General features: G+C 41.9%; 1 protein-coding gene across 12 annotated transcripts in view; it reads right to left on the bottom strand.

Annotated features, from left to right (window-relative positions):
• GLI3 (GLI family zinc finger 3) overlaps positions 1-20,688 on the bottom strand; it is a 285,033-nt gene that overhangs the window by 96,808 nt on the left and 167,537 nt on the right. The window lies entirely within an intron of this gene.

Here is a 20,688-nt window from a genome sequence, read left to right as displayed (position 1 = left end):
CTGAGTTTCACTGTTTCCAAGGCCAAGTCTTCTTTCTGGGAGGCAGCGCTGAGAGCGCGCGGCAGCCTGCCTGCTCCAGGTTGTCGGGCGCCACCCTCGCTGGCCCTGTTCAGGGAACCGTCAGTAATTCAGCGCTCCCGGGCAAGAAAGTTTGGAAAGAACGGAGTTTCGATCAAGCCAGTGCCTCGGCCATCATGAGCTAAGGGTAGGATGTAAGCTTTGGCTCAAAGAAATTAAATGCTAAGGAACACCTACTACTCTACCCTGATCCCTTCTGGGGATTCCTTCCCACCAAATCCCCCCCAAATCCGCCCCCCACAACACACACACACACACACACACACACACACACACACACACAAACGTGCGGAGTCCCCGGGGACAGCCATTTTTAGAATGGCCAAGCCGGGTCACCCCCTGGCTGCCCCACTCCTTCTCTAATAGACAGCGTTTTGTGTGGATAATCCAGTGAACTGGCTGTGACAGGCTAAATGCTTGTGCTCTCCGTTTTTCTCATTCACGGAGGGTATGGCCATAAAGAGGAGAGGCGGGGATAGAGACGGATCTACCAGGGACGGCCAATTCCTCTTAGGCTGCCGGCTTTAGGAACGAAATGACAAGGAGGGGGAAAGGCATTTTCTCAGCATCGTGCCGCTCCCCAAAGCCGATGCGCACACCGACGGCCCAGCCTGCTGGCCCCCGTCACCCTGTCAGAATATAATCTTGGTAGAAGCCAGTTCCACTAAGTGCATAGTTCAGGCACGGAAATAAATGAAACCGAAGATCAGATAATGAATTTTCTCTCAGTAGAAAATAAAAGAGGTTGAAATATGGGGGGAAAGGAGGAGAGGATTTTCCCACGTGCTCTTTCTTTCTCTTCTTGCATTTTGAATTAAAAAGAAGGGCCCTTTTATTTGTTATTCAGATGCTACTTTGGGGGAAGAGAAATAAAAATCCAGAATTTTCTAAATATACATTATGGGAAGGGTGAGAAGTCTGCACAAGCCAACGCTATTTCTTTTCAAGGCAATTTGAGGCTTTCCTACCCACACGGAAATTAGTAAAATTACTCATATTTAAATAGAAATCAGCGTGACCTATTAATCCACCCTGTTTTAGCGCTTTATTACAAAACAAGGTAGCTCTGTGTCATTGGTTAAAGAACCCCCTAGGATCCATTTAAATGTGCTTGCTACATAAATGAGAAAGAGCACAGAGGATGTTCAAATTCATTAATTTTCTGCAAGAAGGGCAAAATCAATCAATCCTTCCAGTCTTATTCAAAAGTAATTATTACAAAACCCAAACTTATTTATGAAGCTATGGTGAGAGAGTGGCACAGCAGAAATGTCGAGAAGTGAACATTTCCAGGAATCTCTGAGCTGACACCTCTTGGGCAGGCTTTTGTGATCTGCAAGAAATTCATTCTCAACAACACAAACTGAAAAGCAGTGAAGGTGATACCATTTCTTTAGTGGTTATTTCAATTTGGACAAAAATTTGAGCCTACTCTTCTTTCTTTTTAAGTCCAAATTTGAGAAGGGAAGTAAGAATATTCCTATAAGCCCACATGGTATTTTGAAGAACCATGCGTGGAAAAACCAATCGGCCTCTAAAAAAACATGAAAATTAGAGAACTCGGGCTTGGGCATTCACCAAGTCCAGAGAAAGCAAGGGAGCTGGATCTCAGGCCAGCACTCTTCTCACAAAAATCAGTGTTAAGTCTGATATCGGCATTAGTGCCTTGCTTTATTTTGACTGTTCCACAAAAAAAGGAACAAGGTAACTGTTACAAGAGCTTTTGATGAGGAAGGAATCCAGACCTGTTCATATTTTCTCCAGCAGGAAGAGGCAGCATCTATTTTCCCTTTAGAAAATCGGAAGCGGCAACGTGAGAAAAGAGGGTTCTTCCAGGGTTTTGAAGTAACATCAGGAAAACTTGCCCCACCCCCATTCATGTTGTGACCATCATAGGAACCCACGCCCATTCTAAAGAGATGACGCAGAGAGGATGCGGAAGCATCTCCTTCTAGACAAGGTGGCTGGAACATAGTCTGCAGACTAGAATGCAAGTAAGAAAAGCTCTAAGTTAATTCACTGCCCTAAAGCAACAAGCCATCCATCCCCAGTGTATGAACAGGAAAATGTCAGCTATGGGTTACATGGGGAGGGAGTCATCGGGCACCCTGTGGGCAGGTGCATCAGACCCCCAAAGCAGAGGTACCATGAAAGGGTCGGGCTCAGAATGGACTGACCTGTGGGGAGGCCGCTTCTGCCTTTAGCAGTTGTGTGCCCTCAGCCAGGACACCCGACTCTTCTTTCCTTTAATGGAAATGGGATGGGGCAAACATACGCCTCGTGGGGGTCTTCAGGAATTGGTGTAAGTAAAGCCTCATGCACTAGCCTAGCACATAATGAATGCTCAATACACTATCTAAAATCACACCTGATTATTTATATATATATATATTAATATAGTCGACTCCATAATCCACTCACATATGCCTGTATATACATAGGTACGTGTAAACTCATATACATATACAAAACATATATAAACAGACACACATACTTATTGGGGGTGCAAAGACAGCCTAATATGTGATTTTCAAGCACTGAACTATTAGAAGCCTCTCTTCAAAGCGTATCTTACGGCTAAAATGTAACAGTCTGCTTTGTTCCCCCATCTAACCTTGCCCCAAAGCACCACCTTGAATTGCCAGGACCCCCCACACACACCTTAATAAAATGATATAGCCACAAGAAGTAGTTAAGAACATGCACTCAGTAATGAAATGCAACGGCTCTGAAGGAACCAGATCTGCATTCAGGCTCCATCACTCCCTGGTTCCATCACTTGAACATCAGTTTCCTTACACATAAAACTGGAACGATGAGGGCTCCCTACCCAGGGCTGCTGTGGGAGCCCACGTGGGTCAGTGCCTGGCCCACACTGGGCACTCAGTAACTGGCACGGCTCTTTTAACGTTCCTGTTGAAACCAACCAACAAAACTGGTTTTCGCTGATTCTAAACTCAGCAAGCACATGTTTCCAATGCCCTTGCTGTTTGCTTTCTCACTTTAATTCAATAACTTACTAATTCTGTTTATTTATCAGGCTCTTGTGAGTTGTGCTGAGTCCCTTCTTTAGTGTTGACACTGCTGAGTCCCTTCTTTAGTGTTGACACCTGACAAAAACTGAGTTTCTTTTTTTTTTTTTAAGATTTATTTATTCATTCCTCTCCCATTTTCCCCCCACCCCCCATCCCGGTTGTCTGTTCTCTGTGTCTTTTTGCTGCGTCTTCTTCTTTGTCTGCTTCTGTTGTTGTCAGCGGCACGGGAATCTGTGTTTCTTTTTGTTGCATCATCTTGCTGTGTCAGCTCTCCATGTGTGCGGCGCCATTCCTGGGCAGGCTGCACTTTCTTTCGCGCTGGGCGGCTCTCCTTACGGGGCGCACTCCTTGCGCATGGGGCTCCCCTACACGAGGGACACCCCTGCGTGGCAGGGCACTCCTTGCGCACATCAGCACTGCGCATGGGCCAGCTCCACACGGGTCAAGGAGGCCCGGGGTTTGAACCGCGGACCTCCCCTGTGGTAGACCGACGCCCTAACCACTGGGCCAAGTCCAACCAACAAAGCTAAGCATCCATCCTTGAACTACCATGTCTCCTTGGGCCACCTGACATGGCTATAAATATACATAAATTATAGCACTTAGAGAAAGTTGCCTTTAACATTACCTAACAGACACTTCCAGAAAATTCTTAACAGATCATGTGTCAGTTACTTTCATTTTAACAGGAAAGCAAACCTGAGAAGTCCCTTGAATCTAACAGGCAGATACGTGTTCTCTGCTATGTGGAAGAGACAGTCAAGGCTATGGACCAGGGGAGGGTTTCTATCGAAAGAAACAAAGAGGAGGGGTGGGAGAAGTGTGGCGAAGGCAGACACGACATCTGCCAAAGTAATGACTTTTTTTTATAATCATCATAAATCCGACCTGGTAAATATTTGTCAAATCTGTCACAAATCTTTATATTCATGGGAGGAATACATCAGCAGCAGGTAAAAAGGTTATGTAAGGGTTTGTTTCTCGGTTTTTGTTTTCAGTAGATAGGCACGGGTGCCTCTGAAGATTGCTGCTGGCTTCCACTGAAGGGCATCTTCTCTTGTCTTTGTGACTCAGTTCTTCCTGCTCATTTCTGGAACTGGCTCAGTCACTGACAGGGGCACAAACCACATAGAGAAGGGCCAAAATGACCAAAAAAACATCTATTCCAGGAAGGATGCCACAATGACTGGCCCAAGAACAGACATTCCACGCTACACGTGTTAGAGGAAAAGAGCAGGAAATATGGTGTGATGCTCCAAACTAGACCACACAAACTGCTGCCCAGCAACCAGAGACCTCCACACTGTTGAGGGTACCGTGGGCTGCCCAGGCACGGCTGAGGCTACGAGCTGTTGTTCTCGTAAACATTTGCACCTTGGCGCACGCACAGCGGAAGGCCCAGGCATTCACACCCTGGCAGAGCATCACCTACGCTGCTTCCAGCCATCAGTCTTTCAAAGCCCTGACGGCCTCGTGAGGAGCTGCCGTTTTGTTTTCCCACACTGCCCACTGGGTACATGAAGTACAATTTCAGACAAGAAAGAAGGCAGGGGTTAATGCGAAGTTCTCCCAAAAGATGACAGGGCAACATTAAGTTGTTGGGCTTTTGTGTTGGTGGAGCTAAACTTAATTTCAGATTAACTTTTTATAAGGTCGTGAAAACAGATTACAATGGAAAGGGCAGAGGACTCTTATTAGAGCATTTTTTAACAGTACATTGTGATAACCTTAAAAACAAAAGCACATATCGTGGAGAATAACTGGACTTCCCAGTTAGAATGAAATATCATTATATAATCTAATTTGTTACTGCCTTTTCATCTATCTTATTGGGTTACTAAAATGCCAAGATTAAAATCACAGTGTTTAATCACTTGCATTGCCCATTAAGAGAGCATTAAACAGGGTTCCTAGGCCTGATTATTGCAATTTGCTTCCACGTGGCTTGGAATGCTAGAAATGTCACATACCCCTTACGTCTTTGCATGAGTGCTCCAGCTTCCAGAGACTGAAGTGTGTTGGATTTCTGCCTAACAGGTTTTTGTTTTATTTAATTTTGTTCTTTACATAACCAATAGATACTCTTCTCACATTCAAGCAGTGGCCTAAGAGAGAATTAAGGCTTGTTGTCCCTTATAATGCATTTTAACTAATTAATTATTGATTCAATAAGCACAAGGTTTTAATGAACCAAAGATTGTAATAAAAAATGTTTTGCTTTCCACACCACAAAGGAAACAAATAACTAAAATATCCATAACTTATATACTAGACGCCACCAAGAAATTTTCATATTCCTAGACTTCATCCTTCTCTCTATTCTAGGTCAGCTTCAAGAGACCCTCTGCCCATGTGTCCTTGAAATGTACTGATGGGTGTGCCGATTACTTTCCATTTGCCAGCCCACCCCATGCACATCACAGTCACCCTGCAGCCACGGCAGGGCCAGGGTTCTAAATCTGCACTCACCCTTCCTTTGGGTTCCACCAATGAGAAGCACTGGGAAGAGGTGGTAGAGGAGATTTATTCCCGACCTCTTCTCGGCTAGCTGTGGGTCCCACACCCACTCCCACTTCCACAAACCCAGCAAACCTCAATGCATCACTTTTCCTTTACAGCTGTTGATAGTACCTGCAGGCTTTCTTTCACTTTTGGTCCCCTTAAACTTGCACACACTTCTGTAAATCTCCCTTCTATTAAAATTCCAGGACCCCAAGTGATACTCTGGTTCAATTTCAAGTCTCATTTTTATCGTCTCTGCAGCTTAAGAATATTTTCCAATGAATTGTAATTATACTGTCCCAATTACAAATTAACCATATTGGATTTGAGTTCTTTTTAAACTCCATATATAACTACACACATGGCCATTTCAATGATGTCTTCAGTAGATATACATTTTATTGAAAATCCATCTATTAGAAACTTGCCATAATTCCAGGCAGCTGGAGAAATTTCAGGAAACATAATACATGGTCATATGGTCCACGTTCTCATTATAGTCAAATGGGGCAAAAGGCATCCACACAAAAAAATAAGCCAAGATACAAAGAGGATATGAGCAAGTGCTACCGATGAGTAGTACAGGTAAAAAGTATAAGAGGCTTCCAAGTTGCATCTTAGTCATGAAAAATATGGGACATGAACCACACTAGAAAGACATATACGATCTGGACAGAAGTAGCCAATGAATGCAAAGGTTTGAATATTGCTTAATTTACACATCACTCTAAGTTGCTGAATACTTTCTTATATGAAGGATTTTTAGGTTAAGAATGATTTCTTTAGGAGAAAAATATTTGTTTTAATGGTGGAATCTCATTTCCAAGCATTTTTAAAGAATGATTTTATTTTCTTAAAACAGTTATTTATGTCTGAGTAAAAGAGAGTTCAGATCCACTGATGGAAAATTTAAGAGATTATTTTTTTTAAAATAGCCATTCCCTATATCTAAGATCTAACCAAAGTCAACATTTTAACGTATTTACTCCCAGAATTTTTCCACGCAGTATGCACTTCTTACATAGTTTAAATAAAAATATTATACTTGGAGGTATACTTTCTCCCTTGATATTATAAGGGTTTTCTAATATTTTTAACAAACTCTTCATAAACATCATTTAGAATTACAGTGTAAATTAAAACTGCAATGAGTTACTATTACACACCCACTAGAACAGCTAAAATTAAAAAGTATGATGATGCCAAGTGTCAATGAAAATTTGAAGCAAAGGCAACTCTCAGTGTGAATGTAAGTTCAAGCAACCTCTCTGCTGCGTCTTGTTTCTTTGTCTGCTTTTTTGTTTCTTTGTCCGCTTCTGTTGTCCTCAGCGGCACAGGAAGTGTGGGCGGCGCCATTCCTGGGCAGGCTGCACTTTCTTTTCACGCTGGGCGGCTTTCCTCACGGGCGCACTCCTTGCGCGTAGGGGCTCCCCCACGCGGGGGACACCCTTGCGTGGCACGGCACTCCTTGCGCGCATCGGCACTGCGCATGGCCAGCTCCACACGGGTCAAGGAGGCCCGGGGTTTGAACCGCGGACCTCCCATATGGTAGACGGACGCCCTAACCACTGGGCCAAAGTCCGTTTCCCCAAGCAACCTCTCTGGAAAACAAGAAGGCATTACCTACATGAATAGATACATACCCTACTATCCAGCAAATTCTTTCCTTGGCACATAATCCAAAATATCATGTGCACAAGTGCCACCATGAATGGACAGATAATTTATACAATGAAACACTACACAGCAATGAAAATGAATGAACTACAGCTACATGCAGCCATGTGGAAAATCTCACAAACATAATATTGAATAAAAGGATCCAGGCACAAAAGAATACAATACAGAATAATCCATTTACATAAGGTTCAATAAAAGTCAAAACTAATGTTGAAAATTAGGACAGTCAGGATGACATTTTCCTTTGGGTAGTTGGGTGAGTGCACAAGCTCTGCTGGGGTGCTGGCAATGTTCAATTTCTAGACTTAATCTGTGGTTAGAGATTTTCGCTCTGTGATAATTCATTGTGATTAGTTGACCTGTACATGCATATTTTGTGTCCTCTTCTGCCTGTGTGCTATTCATTGCCTTGTTAAAAGAATGCACACATTTTATGTGCACCAAATATATCAATATTTTCCAGGGTGGTTTCAACCATTTCTATCAAATTCAGGAAACCAAATAGAAATACACTTATTTTCCTGAAAAATTAACAAAATATTGATGCTTAAGAAAGCACCATAAATAATTACTTGATATTTACTGCTGTTAAACAAAAATAATCTCATTGACACATTAGTTGAAATTCAAGGTAAACTACAGAAGGCAGGCTTCTGGGGATTGGGGGGGGTGGTAAGTTGAAGCCAGTCCCGCTAAGACAATCAAAGGAGGGTCCTGTGACGGGACAGGCCAAGCACAATTCGTGATACCTGTTAGTCCCGAAGCAGAATATTAGTTACTACAAAACAATTGTTAATAGCTAAAATATTGATTTTAAATATTGATTTTAAATATTGATTTAAATATTGATTTTAAATATTGATTTTACCTCCTTAAGAGAACTGCAAAAAACAATTTGCCAAAATCTGCCTCCATTCTGAACTGTAAATATAACTGTATTTTAATAGATTAAGATTTTTAGGTCAGAAAAGTAGTCAAAACAACTAAGTCCATTCAAGCAACAACAAAGTATAATGTACTACTATTAAAAAGGGCTCTTAATGATCATACCATTGGTACAAATAAGTACTTGGGGGCTAAACGACCACATCCTATAAAATAGGTTTACCTTCTGCCCCAAACTAACTTTATATAACAATGTGTGTATCTAAAACTTTTGGAAGCAAGGGCCAAAGAAAGCAAGCTAGTGGGGAAGGCCAAGTAACCTGACCCAAATGGCAGCTTGATAAACCAGTTTCTAAATAACCTGTCATCAGTTTTGAATATTTTGGTTCCACAAATGCACATTACATACAGATTTATTATTTTGAGCATCCTCTCTGGTTGCCCAAAAGGAACATAGTCGACACAAAGGTATGCCTCCTTTTTGCAATATGCAAAACATGAAAGGGAATTCTTCTTCTTTTCCCCCCACTTTACTATAGAGTTTGTGTGAAAAGTAACACTGGCTAGGAAAAAACTGTTACATACTTTTTGGGAAGAATATGTTGCATCCTCCTTTCTGAGCCGCCTTTACTGTCTAGGAGAGAAGCTGAACGGTCCAGCAGCGATACGTTTCCTATCCCCGCTGCCTGGTGGTGGGCTACTCTCCTGGTCAGCAGAAGACATTACGGGGGCCATGCTTTCTAGCGAGCTTTCACACTGGACTGCAGTAACGCAGCACACAGCCCCTGCCTGGCCTTTGCTCTCTCCATTCCAAGAGATGATAAGCTGTTCCCCTTGGAGAGCCACCATTTTTCTTTGGATGAGCTCTGCTTCCGGGGGGCAGGCCATAAGGCAGGCACCGAAGGCCCTCGCAGGGTCTCCAGTCTGATTCTCCAGCTCCGTCTCGCATTTCTCTCTGTAGCTGGGAGTGTGTCTAGTTGGCTGTTTATACATCGGAGGGGCAAGATCGTGGACTTAGGGGTTGTGGGGAGCCAGGCCTTTGAAAGCCTGTTTTGCACTAGGCGATCTAGCCCTTTCTTGGAAATGCCGCAACACCATTCTCTTTAACTGGTCACAAGCAATTACACAGAGAGCAGTTAGCCTGGTGTCTCTCCCTGCTGGCCTCGATGAGCCACACCCTCATTGCTGCTGCGGCCACTGCTCTTAGAGCTCTGGGGTTGGCTAGCGCAAAGTCACCTTGCTTTCTTTACCTCCTGGTGTATTTATTTACCACCTCAAGGTCCCCAAAGGGAATGGGGCCAGGGCAAGTCCAGCTATTTCAACACCCTTGGTGTTATCTAGGCTCACCCCTCTCACCTCTTCTAACAGAACAAACAGAGGAACCTGATTTACCTTAGTAAAACTGATGAGCTTTTCTCTCCAAAGTAAACTTAAGTTAAGGGCATGGTCATTCTATAGTTTCAGTTCAGCAACCTGACTGCCACCAGAGAAGAGAGAGAAAGAGGATAAAAATGTCAAGTAAGTCTGATTTCTCAGACATTCCTACCAATTTCCCACTCATTTTATAGATTCATTATCTAGAATTTTATGAATTACCAATTCCATCCCAAAAGCAGCACTGAAATTGGCAAAATAAAATCCTTTTTCAAAAAGAAAACACACAGCCAAATAGATGGTAAAACACAATAGTGCAGAAAGAGCGACTCATTGAACAACTAAGTCCCATCCAAGATGAACTAACTGCATCTAGAAAACACCTGGAAGCTGTGACATTTGTTTGTCTAAGTGTTATATTTTCTAACAATGTAGAATTCTATCAACCATGACTTCCTTTTGTAGGGACCTTTGAGTGTAAACACTGACACCCACCAATTGTAAAGAAAAATGGCCCTGAAGTACATACAAAATATTCCATTGGAATTGTCTATTTAATAAACTAAAATAAACAAGCCCTTGTGTGTATCATTTCCAGGGAAATTTTTAAAATGTAAGGTAAACAGTACCAAGCTAGGATCTGTTATCAAAGTGAGAAAGCTGCCAGCAGGAGGCTTCAGATACTAGGTGGAAATAATTAATTAGAAACACCCAGTTGGATACCGTAAGGGTCAACCTTGCTTCATGTTGTATCAGCTGGCAGGTGTGCCAGGGAGGATATTTATACCAACTCTGGGGTGCACCTGGAATTCAAAGCCAAGGAGAGTATGGGGTCTCAGTTTTATTTTAATTTATATTTTGTGGAAGTTATTTTAAGAACCAGCTAGAATAAATAAATCTTTTATCAACAGCAGTCTGGCTGGTTCAGCTTAGGTTTGTCTTGTCTTCCAACAGCCAGTATGGGCTTTAAATGACTATGATAATTACCATATTCATAATGATCATTATTACTATTAACTACTGATGACTCTTGATTTCTGGGTTGCCTCTTCTTACAATGCTTGGGAAGCTACATCTGACTCATTCTTTCCCCCACTCTTTTAATTATTCTTACCTTTAAGTGAAAGAGGAATGACCAACAAAATTATTCTTAATGATCTAAATAGCCCTCATACAGAATAAAATACCTATAGTTTGCAAGTGGCCTCTGGCGCAACAAGTGGGGGAAAAGATCAGGCCCGTTTTAAGTGGTAAGCTTTTTAGATATAACTGGAAACAGACTTTGTAATACTCCACTACATGATGCTGACTAGGATTTTATATCTTTTTTTTTTTTTAATTTTTTTATTTTTTATTGACTTTGTAATAATATTACATTAAAAATATATATGTGAGGTCCCATTCAACCCCATCCCCCCACCCCCCCTCTCCCCCCCCCCCAACAACACTCGTTCCCATCATCATGACACATCCATTGGATTTGGTAAGTACATCTTTGGGCACCTCTGCACCTCATATACATTGGTTCACATCATAGCCCATACTCTCCTCCATTCCATCCAGTGGGCCCTGTGAGGATTTACAATGTCCGGTGATTCCCTCTGAAGTACCATCCAGGGCAGCTCCATGTCCCAAAGACGCCTCCACCTCTCATCTCTTCCTGCCTTTCCCCATACCCTTCGTCCACTATGTCCACTTTTCCCATTCCAATGCCACCTCTTCTATGTGGACATTGGATTGGTTGTGTCCATTGCACCTCTATGTCAAGAGGAGGCTCAGATTCCACATGGATGCTGGATGCAATCCTCCCATTTTCAGTTGTAATCACTCTAGGCTCCATGGTGTGGTGGTTGTCCTTCTTCAACTCCATCTTAGCTGAGTGTGGTAAGTCCAATAAATCAGATTGTAGGTGCTGGAGTCTGTTGAGGCTCAGGATCTGGCTATCACATTGTCAGTCCAGAGATTCAAATCCCCTAAATATATCTTAAACCCCAACATTAACTGCACCTCCAGCACATTGGCATGAAAGTCTTATGAAGGGAGATCCCATCTGAGTCCAGATTCATCACACATAAACACCATTTCCAAAGAGGGGCCATCTGCCCTGGTAGTTAACCCCATCGGCCATGACCATAACTCCCGTGGGTCTCTTTAGCCCTCAAAGGAACCAATATCTGGGGGTTGTATCTGCTTTATCTGTCTCTCTGACTCTGCTCAGTTGTGCATGAGGGCAAACCTTCTGCCAGCCTCCAGACTCTTTTTTAGAAACTCGTAGCCATATAAACTCATTTCTCCTTTCCATTTCCCCCTTACTTTAGGTCAAACAGCATTTTAAAGTCATGGTATTTTATGTAGACATGGATATTCTGCTGATCCGCATTGAACCTTCCGTATAAGGTCATTTTCCAGTTGCATCATCAGTTGGTAGTTGATAGTGGTCCCTCGTTGCCAGGGAGGCTCATCCCCGGGTGTCATGTCCCACGCTGGGGGGAAGGCATTGCATTTACATGCTGAGTTTGGCTTCGAGACTGGCCACATTTGAGTAACATGAAGGCTGACAGGAGGAAATTCCCAGGCACAAAGTTGTTCTAGGCCTTGTTCTTATTTTGGGTTTATCAGCTCACAAGCATAGTCATTAGCATCAGGGGCTCACTGTTGAACCCTCACTCCCTCCCGGTCCCCACCACTGTACCTGGGAGACTGTCGCTGCTCCCCTAGGGACCACGACAGAGCACCACTGGCCAGGAACCCAGTACCCCCCCTACTGTGGTTTTTAATTGTTGCCACTATGAGTATATCCAAGCATTACCATGCACCCTGGACATATGTTCTGTACAGCTTAGGATTTTATATCTTAAGCATACTTGTCAATATTCCCGAATTCCCTCCCCTTTTCAAAAATGAATTTAATGGGGAAAAGGAGGATATCTAATGTGCTGGGATATACATATACTACTTAATAGAAAAGAAGCACTAAGTTCCATATATAGAGGTAACAATTTTTTAGAGTTCTTGTTATGATGGCTTCAGAGACTTTGCCATAGAGAAGAATATTCTAGAGGATGAAAATTAAGGATGGCCACTTAAAAAAGAGCCCCAAAAGTCTCCTTCACAGTGAAGACAAGTCTTCTGATACCATAAATGAGGACAGACTTAGCCGGCTGGAAATGCCTAAATGACGTGGAGGAATTACTTGCTCATGGTACCTTTGGAAAACCTGTGCACAGGACCGCAAACTTATTGGAAACAGTGATTGGGTTTTGCGTCTCTCATCTGTGAAATGACAGCATTTGGACCAGAAGATCGCCATTCCACCCACCCGGTGTCAAGGCCCTTTCGGTCTTAAAATCCAATGATTTCTATGATTCAAACAACTCATCCCTTGTCTACCATTGATTACCTTTCACCATTAATGTTGTGAAGCCTGATACTTGAATAAACTTTTGTTTAAAATTTAGTGACACTTCACTGGAGTATCACGAAAATGAGATCTCTTTCACTTTTCCCCCTCCGTCATCACAGCGACAGACGCCCTCTCTGGGGCCATTCTGGTCTTCAACTTGGATAAAACACCCAGGAGAAATGACGGGGCCTGGCTTTACGCTGACTGGGAGTGGATGGTGAGTGGTTAGAAGGAAGTGGGACCATTTGACATGCACAAGGTTCAGTACTGAGCCACAAGCTTAAACACTAAAGGAGCTTTTACCAGGGAGTTCACGGCTGTTAGATGTTTTCATATTAACAACATTTCTCCCATCCAGGTTTGCGCATTTTATCTTTATTCTTTCAAATCCTGAAATTGCTTGGATAAGAGAGAGGGTTTATACACACACGCGCACACGCGCACACATTTCTAAGAGCAGCCTGAACTTTTAGGGGAAATTGAAGAGGCTTTGTGTCAAGTATAGCTAAATCCAGCCTTTCCATATCAAACCTCTGCTAGAAAATTACTGTGCAGATGATAAGGCAGAAAGATATAATAAAAAGTGACTCTACTCAATTTACACTGCAATATTGGTATGACTGAATATTTTTCATTCAGGTGCCTGATAAAATCACTAAACTGTATTGCAGATAAATAAAGGAGGCTTCTGTCAAGAATAAACACCATTAATCATGAAGTCTTACCCTCTGAGAGCCTGTGCTATGCAGCCGCACAAATACACCAGCATAACCAGCAAGCAACACATGCTTTCCTCCTTTATACTGTTCAGGCTGAAGTTGTCCTCATTATTATCTTATGTGATTTAGGCAGCAATAGCATTTTGAAAACAGTCTCTATACATTTTAATTTTTTGGTCCTGCAACTAAGTTCTTTATTGTAGCTTTTGGGGAAAAAAGCGGATGGGCTCTTGGGGGGAAAAAAAAGGACAATGAAACAGTTTTTTCACTGTCTATATATATGCACATAATATATATTACACATACTGTATTTCCTCAAAGTTTGGATGCCATGGATAAAAAGATGCAACATTATTTTATGTATCACTGAGAAAGACAATATTTCCTTATCACTTTCAATTTTTATTTATACTTATTAAAAGTGCTCTTTTAAGACTTGATTAGACATAGATTTTTTAAAGTTATATATCATGTCAGTACTTGCCCAAAAAGGAAAATATAGCCAAAATAATTTTATTAAGAGATTGACAGTGATTCTAAAAAACTAGAGGTTGCAAGATATATCCCAATTTCAGAGATGTTAAAATGTGGAAAAAAGCTAGTACAACTTAGAATCAATGGTTTAAATACAGCAATATAATACATATATATTAGGTAATTCTACCGTTTGCCAGATACCTATTTTATGAAAGATATGATATTTAGTGATACATATTTTCCTTCATTTACTCTTTAATATTATTAGTCTTGTTTCATATACAATTAAACTGAGGCTTGGACAGATTAAGTATTCTGAAAATAAATATATGAGATGAGCTTTAAACCAGGGTATGTTCCAAAGTCTATTTTTAGACACAAAGGAATAATTGAACAAGTCATATCCTAATAGGTGCATATATGCTTAAATACCCATTAGTTTTGCAGAAGCAAGATGAGAAAGATATGAGCAACATCTGGGCAAGACACTTGGAGAAAAAATGGAAGGTTGACATTATGTATTAGGACCACAATATTTTCAAAGAATCTATTTGTAAGTGTCCACACACAAATAAAAAGCAATGAACAAGTCTAACCTCCCCAATAATCACGGCATGGTAAGAACCAGCAGATGTAGCTCAAGTGGCTGAGCGCCTGCTTCCCATATATGAGGTCCTGGGTTCAATCCCTGGTGCCTCCTAAAAAACAAACAAAACAAAAAATACCCACCAGAAGGGACTTTAAAAGCCATTTAATCCAACTACTTCATTTCACAGATGAAAACAAGGAGACCCACAGCCATCAGGGAACATATTAAGTATTCAAGGATCCAGCTCATTTGTGGCAGAGCTGAAAATGGAACTCAGCTGAGGCGCCCATTATTATGAAAACAGAAAACTGGTTTCAAGGAGGGGCTCGTTATAAGCCAAAAGTCAATAAAGCTCCGTGTCGGTTTTCTCACAAGAAAACACCACTATCATGGACTAATGTAACCAGCACTACACTGGGTGGGGGGGAGATGAACACAGAGGCAATTATTCACCAAAGCTGCAGTCCGGTTCTATATATGAGGGATGATTAATTGTGTTACACAGGAAGTATTATGACAGCTGCCTTTCGGCTCACTGGGGGATCTGTTTACAGAGCCCACTCCAAGGAGGAAGTGCCTCTTCTAGCCAAAAGAGGTTTAACTCCCATCTTCCTGACAAATCCTCCCTGTGTGAAGAAGCTTGATCCCGCCCAGTGAGCGGGTTTATTTGCCAAAGAGAACATTAATGCTGGCGGACAGACCCTCACAGAAAGTCTGGTTCCCAGCCTTACAGAGCCATTCTGGCGGCTCACTGAGATCAGACGCCGAGAGCCCAGAAAATAAGGAGATCACTATGAACCCAGAACCATGCCTGCCAACTGCTGGGGGCTTCCCCAACTCCTTAAGGAAGAGCATCCTGTGTGAAAAAGCAGGCATTTCCACTCTGCTTAATATTCATCACAGACGCTATGTGCAAACATTTCTGACTCTCTTTGGTCTTTCTGGGGAAGTCCCAAGTTAAAGCCACCTCCGTACACACTCTTATGAAAGGCAGGCTCCTCCTCAGGGACACCACCCTCACTTCTTGGAGCTGAGACTCTGGTGTGCAAAATAAGTTGTAAAGGGTGAACAGCTCCTTTATAGAACCGTGCCCAGAAGGCAGCTGAATCTTGTCAAGTCGTGTCCCAAATGTTTGTATGTGTCCCAATGTCTGTATACCTGTAATGAAGGCATAAAGAATCAAAATTTCCCCTCTATTAAAAGAGGTTAAATAAAGAAAGATAATTTATGAGTCTGCTAATTGTTATCTATGTCTCACTACTAGACCATACCTAAGAAAATAACATAGATGCATGAGAAAATGTAATGCCTAGGATTAAGATATTTGAATAATTTTCATTATTGGTGTTCATTATTTCTACACAGATGGCAAAGCATTTTGTGCAAATGATTATGAAATTTCTTAGAAATGTAAATTCAACTCAGATGAAGCTAATGGGCTCCCTCCCACCCCACCCCGGTCCATTTATATGATTAAATTGGGCATGAGTATAATAACCCGAACTACCCTCCTTCAAGAGCCTTTTTCACATTGAAAGGAAACCAAATGACTTAGTAGCCTCCTTAACTGATTTTAAAGCTAGTGATAATTCAAGAGTAGCCATGTTATTAAACTGGAACGAAGCACTACTCTGCTCACTAATGAGGTTAAAAAATGTCTTTAGGTCTCCGTGTTCGAGGCACTTAGCTGCAGGTTGCAGCGATGGACTAATCACACAGGCCGGAATCAAATGGGCTGGAAGAATTAGGAGACTTGTGGCTGCAAGGAATGTAATTCATGCAGAAAAGCGTCAGAGCAAGGCCAGGGAACCTCGTGGGAAGAAAGCAAAATAAACAGTTCAACAAAGAAAACAAAGAAGAGCCAATAGCCTTTTCTGAAGCTTGAGTAGGCTGAAACTTCAGTGGGTGCCTAGGACAAAGGCCTCATCAAAGACGACCCTGGCAAAGCAAACAGACCCGGGAATGACGTTCTTTCCACCAGGCTTGGGGGAAGGGTGGCGGTACTCTACTTTTCATTCCATCTCATTCAACTCCCACACACCCACTCTCCCAACAAGCACAACAAAACCACAACCCAGATAGCTAAAAAGTCTTACATGTGCCTGGATTAAAAGACCGGGAAGAGTGAGGGTGATTAGGACAAATTAATAGGGTGCACATGCTGCAGGTACTGGTGATTTACCTTCTGATGGTTCTTCAGATCAAAGTTAAGGTCTTTGCAAATGAATGAACCATCTAAGTCAGATGACAGCTCAGAGGCGCACTGCCTGCTATGCACAGAGAAGGAAAAAGAGACCCAAGAAGGGTTCCCTGCCTTTCCCAAGTATTATAAGATATTCAATTGGGAAAGAACACTCCAGCTTTCTGCAGGAGGTAGGACCTCTGCTGTCTGCCCCTAACCCTTCAATTTCTGGATTTCTAGTGAAATCTTAGTTGTCACTCTTCTTCCCTCAAGCCATGTATGGCTGCAGTTCTGAAATAAGGCAAATCTAAAGCAGGAAGATTTTGAACAAGAAAACAAGATTAAAATACTTGAGGCTGAAATTCTCTTCCCTTCTTGACTATCTCCATTAAGATGCAAGTTCATGCGATGTTTTCACTGATGTGTACTTAGACCACCCCAAGGACAAACGTACAGAAGCTGACAGGTGTGTGCATGTGAGTGTGTGTGTATATGTATATAATATAGAAACATATGCATACAAAAGCATAAAATACTTACTTTAAATGAACAAATCCAACATGTTAGGCAATACAGTTTAAATATGATTATTTTGATTATGGTTAAATATATAATTCCAATATTAATCTGCTCTACTCCTGACAAATAACATGGAAAACCTTTTAAAAGCAGAATGCCCGTTAGAGGTCTGATGGCCTATCATGTGAATTGTTACTGGTTTAGAATTTGTATGTAAAATCTATTTCTGAACACTTTCATCTGGGCAAATAATTTATGTCAAAAACAATGGGGCAATCTCGGGATTTGGTTCTCACCTACTACTGAGATTTTGTGACGGGGAAGAAAGAAAGAGGGAGGGAGATAGATTGCTTTGAAATGAGACAAGAAGCATTCTAATAAACTGGGAATGCTTTCTTTAGATTTGTTTTTAAAAATGTAAATCATAGTCAAGTAACAGGGTTGGGTGATTTATGTTGTAAATAAGGCAAATCATTTAAAGGTCAGTGCCTTTCCTGCCCACTCCACACATATGTAACAGAAATAGACTTACATGCACTTCACAAAATTTGATCAGATACTATTTGAATGCAAAGTAATTAGAGAGTTTGGGACAGGGTTCCCTTCTCAGACCCCAAGGGATCACTTAGTGCTGCTAAGTTAACAAAACACCTGCAGGCACTTACTACATGGGAGGGACTCGAGCAGCTGTGAGCATTAGGCTGGTTAGGTACAATTTATGGGTACTGCCTGGCTGCGAGGGACTCTGTCACAGGTGAACCTTTGAGAGATGCCTAACCTGCAACTGTTGACACAAATCATCTTGGTTGTTAGTTCAGAGTTACAGATTTGAGGGCAAGCTTTCTGTTCTCTACAAAAGTCCCAACTGAGGGTTTCTTTTCAATCAACCTGGAATCACTGCATAAGAAAGTTTTAAATACCTGTAACTTTTTTTTAACATGTGAGATGCTTCATAACCTACATTAGGTGGTCTGATTTTAGAAAACCTAGGACTTTTGGTTACAGATGCTTATTTTGTCTTTACTGGAAATGTACTCCCATGCCCTGAAGCAGTCCCTGCCTCTTCTTCCCTTTTCTATTTCTGTCTACTTTTTCTCGCCAGTTTAAGTGTGTGTGTGTGTAAGAAACAGAGAGAGGGGTAGAAGTTATAAATCTAGTAATGCATTTAATATTTTTCAAGACCAATGTTTAACACTTCATTTAAATGTGACCAACTCAGCTAGGTTAATCCAAGATGTCAACACAGGACCATATAAGTTGTTAATTTTCATAGAACTGCAACATAGTGATGCCCATCACCGTTCTGGTATGCCTTCTACAAAGATCACATCAAAAACTAAAAATGGGTAAGCAGATTTGGCTCAGGTAGTTGGGTGCCTGCCTAACACATGGGAGGTCCCAGATTCAGTTCCTAGTACCTCCTGGAGAAGATGAACAAGACAGCAAGCTGACACAATGGGCTGGCACAGCGAACTGATGCAATGAGATGACACAAAGAGGAGACACAATGAGGAAACATAATGAGAGATACAACAAGCAGGAAGTGGAAGTAACTCAAGGACTGGACACCTCCCTTCCACATGAGGGGTCGTGGGTTTGGTTCCCAGCATCTCCTAAAAAGATGAGCAGACACAGAAAGCAGACAGTGAGTGCAAACAACAAGGGGGGTAGAAATAAAATAAATCTTTAATAAAATAAAATAAAAATCTGAAACTGGCCAAGCTTTTTTCCAAATTTCTTTTCAATAATCTCATAAATATTCTGCCAAAGCATCCCGACCTTACTTAGGACTCATCAGATGAGTTTCAAAACCAGCCTTCCTCCTGCTATTTCTTTCCCCCCACCCCAGGAGGTACCAGGGAATTAGGAACCCAGGAACTCATACGTGGGAAGCAACCACTCAACCACGGAGCTACATCTGCTCTCCAGTGAGAGGCGGTTTCTCCATTTGCTTATTTTTGCTTTTGGAAGGTACCAGAGACCAAACCTGGGACCTCATACAGGCACTCAACCACTTGAACTACATCCACTCCCCTTGTTATTTGCTTTTAATATGCTTAATTTACTTTGGATCACCAGACATGCAAAAATCTAGCTAGTTTGTTATTTAGGATTCAAAAAATAAGCAAGCAGGTTCCTGGAAACCTATTGGCTAAGATTTTATTTTTTGATGGGTGAGTTCCACTGGGGGCAGAGAGATGAATGAATGGCAGGCAGCCCTGAGTTATCCGCTTTTGTTCCCCTGGGGACAGGTCTGAAATGGACTGAGCTTGCTATGCAGCTACAGGAAATGGCATATCTTTGTTTAGGTGGGAAAAAAACTAAGTTCTGTTACCTAAGTGGAGGAGATATGGCCACATATGAAGAGGTGCCGGCAGCTTCGGTTTGGGAGGTATGAAACTAACCTGAACCCGCGCTCTCCTTGGGACAACTTCTGGGATAGTTCAATTTCCTCCAACGCATATTTTGAAAAATAAATAAAGCGATGGCAGTAAATCTCTGTCTTCTTTGAAGCCAGGCTTAGCATGAGTGGAAGCATTGTACTCAAAGAAAAAAAAGTCTGTTACAGTCCAGTACCTCCCAGGCCCCAGCAACAGGTCTGACAGCAGCCTCTATAGAGTCGGCGCGCTTCCGGTTCAGTGCACGTGAATACTTCAGTCAATATCTGCTCCTCGGACCAGGACTGCTGAGCGTAGCACAAAGAACACAGGAATTTTATCCGAGAAGCTGGCGCACAGACTCTCTGAAAATGCGCCGTAATTAAGGTTTGCTGTGTGTGCAACCGATGACCAAATCCAGTATTTCGGTCGTTAGAAATACTGCGGAACAGAAATGAAGTATTATATCCCTTGAGTACGCTGTCTGGGATTGGTATACATTTAACTGCAAAGGAGAATGTGGAAGGATTGATTTGGACTTATGCTGCCAGCTCCTATTTAAAAATTTAGAAACTGAAACTCACCCACATTTTCATGCCTATACCAGGCAGTGTGTATGTAGGAGGTCTAAGGCAGTTCTCGAAAATTATGCAGGCTTTATAATTTTCAGCAAATCCTAAGAAATGATTCTCAAACAGCAAGACTTGTTTTCTTGCTTCAACTCATGATGTGCAATGAAAAAGTTTGGGAATAGCAGTAGAAAAGCCCAAAAGACAAAAATGTGATGCATACAATGATTCTAAAAGAGAAAATACGGTGATCGTACTCCTACTTCCCTAGTATAAGTGCTTTCACCAAGGTATGTGA

The sequence above is a fragment of the Dasypus novemcinctus genome, chromosome 5, assembly GCF_030445035.2.
Source record: "Dasypus novemcinctus isolate mDasNov1 chromosome 5, mDasNov1.1.hap2, whole genome shotgun sequence".
Lineage (NCBI taxonomy): Eukaryota > Metazoa > Chordata > Mammalia > Cingulata > Dasypodidae > Dasypus > Dasypus novemcinctus.
This window is presented reverse-complemented; position numbering and strand designations above follow the sequence as displayed.